Source organism: Propithecus coquereli, unplaced genomic scaffold, assembly GCF_000956105.1.
Source record: "Propithecus coquereli isolate 6110/MARCELLA unplaced genomic scaffold, Pcoq_1.0 Scaffold7, whole genome shotgun sequence".
NCBI classification, from domain to species: Eukaryota; Metazoa; Chordata; class Mammalia; order Primates; family Indriidae; genus Propithecus; species Propithecus coquereli.
This window is the reverse complement of record NW_012153062.1, coordinates 9,025,389-9,031,388: the sequence shown is the minus strand read 5'-3', so window position 1 is coordinate 9,031,388 and position 6,000 is coordinate 9,025,389. Positions and strand designations below refer to the sequence as shown.

Here is a 6,000-nt window from a genome sequence, read left to right as displayed (position 1 = left end):
GCGCCTGGCCTTAGATGTAAGGATTTTAAGACCCTGAACTTGGGGAGTGACAGTACTAATTTAAAAAATATTAAGATATTTTTTAGAGAAGATTAACAGAACTTTCAGGCAGACTAGTAATGAGTAGAAAATTGAGAGGGTTGAATAAAAAGGAATCCAGGATTTTAAACTGGAGTGAGTAGGAGCTTTTACTAAAGACAGAGAAAGAGAGATTTGGAATAATAGATGGCCATCATCTCCAGTAGGATTTACTGGAGGGTTAGATTTAATGTCTAAGCATAGAACTTGAAATACAGAATTATGCAGGGCCAGAAGTTTATTTCCTTATTAATACACAGTGTTGCAAAAAAGTCTAATGTTATGGCTTTTATTTTTTCTCTTAATTTTAGTTTGAACGGTGGTACTTATCTGAGGGTGATTGTGAGAATCCCCTGGGGAGCTGGGAGCTTTTTTCAAAGTCTGTTCAGATCATATCCTAGATCTCTTGAATCTTAATTTTAGGACAAGTCCTTCCTGGCTATGTATATTGTGCAAAAGTACTCTGAATGATTTTGGAATGCATCTCTGGTTAAAGACCACTGATTGGCAATACTTTGAGGTCTAGGTTATCTTTATTTTACAAATGAGGAACTTAATTTCAGGGACTTGATTTGACTTCATTCAACAAATATTTATTTAGTGCCTGCTGTGGATTGTTCTAGGAGGTAGGAATACAGCAGTGAACAACATAGGCAAATATTCCTGCCCTTGTGGAGCTTCCAGTCTAGCGGAGTGAAATAGACAATAAACAAGATAAAGAAGTAACAAATATCGTATGTTAGATGATAATAATTGCTAGGGAGAAAAATAATGTAAGGAAGGGGGGACAAATATGTCCGTGTGTAATTTTAGAGTTGTCGGGGAAGAACTCACCAAAAAGGTGACATTCGAGCATAATATTTAAGGGAGGTGAATGTGTAAGCTATGAGGTTATCTAAAGGAAGAATGTTATAGGTTTTAGGAAATAAAAGATGTGTAGATACCAAAAAGCCTAAAATACATTTCATTGTTAGCATTGTTTTTTCCAGCAACTGAAATGAAGTAGAAGTTATTGGAAAACATGACAAGATACAGATTTCCTCCCCACTGTTTCCTGGGAGGAACTTGTATTTCTAGTGTCTCCATGTTTTCTTTCTTGTTTCTTGATACTTTTTGTATAAATAGCAGATAGAAAAGGGGAGAGCATTCCAGGTAGAGGGAACAGCAGGAACAAAGGTAGGGCTGAGCGCATTGTACTTCAGAGAAACTTAAGACTGGTTTGAGTAGAACAGATGATTTTTGCTGAGCAATCTTTTAAGACAAGGTTAGAGTGGTGAGGTATAGCCAGAAGGTGTTGAAAATCAAAGATAATTTTCTTATAATATGTAAGAAGCAGTAGAAAGTGAAGTCCTGAAAGAGTCAAGGGAGTGAACAGTACAGGTACAGGGGAAGAGCATTGCAGGCAGGGGGAGCAGCAGGTACAAAAATGGGTGCATACCTATTGTGTTCTAGAAACAGCAGGGCCAGTGTAGCTGGAGTGGAATAAACGAGTGTATAGTAGATTATGTTGAAGTGATGGGGCAGATCATATAGGGCAGGGTTACTCAACTTTGGCACTGTTGACGTTTCAGACTGGATAATTCTTTATTGTGAGGGAATGTCCCACGCATTGTAGAATGTTTAGCAGCATCCCTGGCCTCTGTGCGCTAGATGGCAGTAGCACCTGCTTCTTCATTGTAACGACCAAAAATGTTTTCAGACATTGCTCATGTCTTCTGGGGGCAGAATTGCCCCTGGTTAAGAACCACTGGTGTAGGTCCTTACAGGTTATTTTTTTTTTTTTTTTTTTGAGACAGAGTCTCACTCTTTTGCCCTGGCTAGAGTGCCGTGGCGTCAGCCTAGCTCTCAGCAACCTCAAACTCCTGGGCTCAAGCGATGCCTCAGCCTCCCAAGTAGCTGGGACTACAGGCATGCGCCACCATGCCCGGCTAATTTTTTCTATATATTTTTAGCTGTCCAATTAATTTCTTTCTATTTTTGGTAGAGATGGGGTCTCGCTCTTGCTCAGGCTGGTCTCGAACTCCTGAGCTCAAACAATCCGCCCGCCTCGGCCTCCCAGAGTGCTAGGATTACAGGCGTGAGCCACCGCACCCGGCCCTTATAGGTTATTTTAAGGCTTTGGCTTTTACTTTGAGTAAAATGGGAAGCCATTGGAGGGTACTGAGCTTTGGAAATGATTTAACTTATATTTTTTATCAGAATTATTCTGACCGAATAATAAATAGGGAGCAAAAGTAGAAGTGGAAAAATGTTACGCTGTTGCAATAATCTGCTATAGCCTGCACTAGGGTGCTAGAAGTGCAGAGTTGGTGAAAAATAGTCCTGTTCAAGACTTAGTGCCACACAACTATTAATAATTAATTATTTTGGTCATAAGTCAGTTTTTCCCCACTATTCCACGGCTTCTTCCTTTTGTTTAGTTGTAACATTTTTGTGCTTATTATTTATATGATAGAGTGATCCAACTGATAGAATATATCTAAATTATTGTATCAGTTTTATTTTTCTGAGTAATTACTTTCTTATTTAAAAGTGATTTTAAAATTCATTTTAGTAACCTGGAAGAAAAGTTGTTTATATATAAGCAGTCATCTTACAGAATCTATGTTCCTGTAACTGTGCAGATTGTATACAATATAAAGACTTCTCTTTAATTAACTGAGTAATAGTACTATGAACGGTACTATGAATGATAGACCAGAATCACTGCCATACAAAAGTAACTATTAATTTTTTACACTCCACAGTGCCCGGCACATACATGGTCAGTGTTCAATAAATGTTAATAATTTTATGATTGCATAGTGAAATAAAAACATTTAGAATTTTAAAAACTAAATGATTTAGTATTCAAAGGCAGCCACTGCCAACTGAAAACAAACCAGCAGAAATAGCAAAATATAAGATTTTTTTGCTTTGTGTATATTACTAAACCTAATCTTATTTTTTAATGTGAGGCCTTAGATGAAAACTTTTTATTTTGAAAACTTTATTTTAATCTCAAAATTGTCCTCTGAGAGATACAAGATACTATATACTTAACTACCTGTAAGACAAGTAATTGACTGTTTTATTAGTCTAGAACTGTATTATTTAGTATGATAGCTACTACCTACTTACTATTGAGCACTTGGAATGTGATTAGTCTGAATTGAGATGTGCTGTAAGTGTAAGTTTCACACTGGATTTGAAGTCTTAGTATGAAAAAACAGTACAAAAATCTCATTAATATGTTTTGTATATTGATAAACTTTTTGTACTCATATTAAAATCCATTGGTGTGTCTTATACTTACACTTTGAATGGATTTCTTTTTACCATATCTGATTCTGTAATATCAGGCATTAGTTATTTGGAAACTGAGTTATATAGATTTTCCAAATATTGACAGGTTTTATTGTACAATATAAAAAATAATATTCATTGATACCACTACCAACCTTATCAGAAAAGCCTTTAAGTATTGGGAAGCTATCAAACTCAAGATGGTAGATAGAAGTTTTATAAAATTATAATTTTCACTTAAAAGCATGAATTTTATCATTGGCAGCAAAACTGTCATTTGTTTTCCTTGAAGTGATAGTTTCACTTAGTTCATTTTTGAGAAAATGTCTGCCAAATGCCCAAATCTGAAAACAATAGCATTTGTCTGTCAGTTTGTCTTTCTAGTAAAAAAGTGCTCCTTGTAAAAAAGTGGCTAATTTAATTCATAAACCAAACACTTGCACAATGGCTTTTCCTGGAGAGAACTATGATACTTTGGTGTGCAGCAAAATTGCTTTATGTGAACTCTGTTTCACTACACAGACTATAAAACAGATGTGTACTCAAAGGTCATGATTTAATAAAATTGATAATTCTTTTTTTTATTTTATTTTATTTTATTTATTTTTTTTTTTTGAGACAGAGTCTCACTGTGTTGCCTGGGCTAGAGTGCCATGGCGTCATCTTAGCTCACAGCAACCTCAAACTCCTGGGCTCAAGCGATGCCTCAGCCTCCCAAGTAGCTGGGACTACAGGCATGCGCCACATGCCTGGCTAATTTTTTCTATATGTTTTTAGTTGTCCAATTAATTTCTTTCTATTTTTAGTAGAGACGGGGTCTTGCTCTTGCTCAGGCTGGTCTCGAACTCCTGTGCTCAAACAATCCGCCTGCCTCGGCCTCCCAGAGAGCTAGGATTACAGGCGTGAGGCACCACGCCCAGCCTAAAATTGATAATTCTTACTGCTTCATCAAGAACATTCTTAAGTGAAGATGGCATTTTTATTTTATTATTTTTTACTGTGAGTGTGTGATATTAAAGAATGTAATGACTACTAGTACAATCTGTTGCCACTGCCTCAATTTGTGTGGAAGTGCCAGCAGTTTTATGACCAGTGCTTTTACATCTTCAGTGCAATGTCAACACTGTGAAAAAGGAAAATAATGTTCTAATACTATTTACGAAAATAGTTTTGACCTTGTGAATCCCTGAAAGGTTCTCAGCAACTCTCAGTGGTCAGCAGACCATCTTTGAGAAGTACTGCTTTAAGATATATAGAAAAGTTAGTAACAATCAAACCCTTACCACAAGACTAGTGTAAATTTAAGATGAAGCCACAAAGTTAGACTGTAAGGTAGAGTATCATAAGCACCACATAAGAGTTACAGGCTTTTGTAAATATTTAGAAGAAAGATGATGCTCAGCTGAGAGAGTATCAGTAAAAGTTTTCTTGAATTCATTATTAGTTTATTAAATGGGCTTTTAAAAGGTTAGAAAATTTCAATCAGAAGATACTTGAGGTGGTTGAGGGAAATGTCTCATGTAGAAGCAAAAGCATCATGCTCGACAGGAGGATAACTATGGGACTTCAGGAAAATCATTTCATCTCTTAGGACTTTAGTTCCTAAATCTCTAAAATGAGAAGATTGAATTTGATCATTTAGGTTTCAAGTTATAAGATTCTAAGTAGTATTTTTGTAAAGTTGTTGTTGTTGTCGTTATTATCGTTAGGACTAGAAATATTTAAATGATTATAAAAAAAATTTAGTGTTTTTAAAAATGTAAACTAAGGTATTTGCTCTGTGCATACTGTTGTATTTATTTACACATAAAATTGGGGGATAGTAATGAGGGATTTTAAAGCACTTTATAGGAAACAAATTCTAAATATTTGTTTTAATTTTTCATTTTTATAGTCACTGTAAATTAATTTTGTTACCTCTTTTGTTATATTTATTTTTCAAGTCAGAGGTTGGGATATAGGTAGAATTGCAATGTAATAAAATATATTTAGTACCCTTATTGTATTAGAATTTTTTTTAGTGTTCACATTGCTGGAATTTACATTCATTTCCTTTATTCAAGGGAATTTGAAGATTTAAATATTTGTTGAGTCCTTATTATTTATAGGCAAAGTCCCAATCTGTGATTTTACCTTTTAAAAATATCTATTTTAGTTATTGTGAACATGACTAATTGAAAATGTGGCTTCTGAATTTTCAGACATTTTGAGAGCAATTAGATGCAGAAAATAGGTATACTTATGTCATAGTATACTTATGACAAAAATTTTCCCTTTTGACATTATTAAGTACTGACTTCTCTTGAGAATAGGAATTATGTATCATTAATTATCTTTATATATACTATAGATTCTAATACAGGGCCTTATGGTAGTTCCATAGCAAATAAATATTGGTTAAATTGAAAATAATTCTAATATAGAACTTTTCAGTTGGTAATATATTTTCTTTGAAATATCAGGCTTTGTTAGCAAATCTGATTTTTCAGTAGATTATCCTTTTTGTGTTTTTTTTCCGTTAATATCTAGTGTGAGTTTAGTTTAAATATTAATGATGAATTAACATCTCACGTGATTGATGTGAATATCTTGTGTTTTATGCAGAGATTCCTTAAGATAATGGTATATTTTACTGAC

At 34.4% G+C, this 6,000-nt stretch overlaps 1 protein-coding gene across 1 annotated transcript in view; it reads left to right on the top strand.

Moving 5' to 3' along the window:
• Positions 1–6,000, top strand: part of ZNF326 (zinc finger protein 326) — a 38,113-nt gene that overhangs the window by 3,967 nt on the left and 28,146 nt on the right. The gene's annotated exons all lie outside the window — the stretch shown is intronic.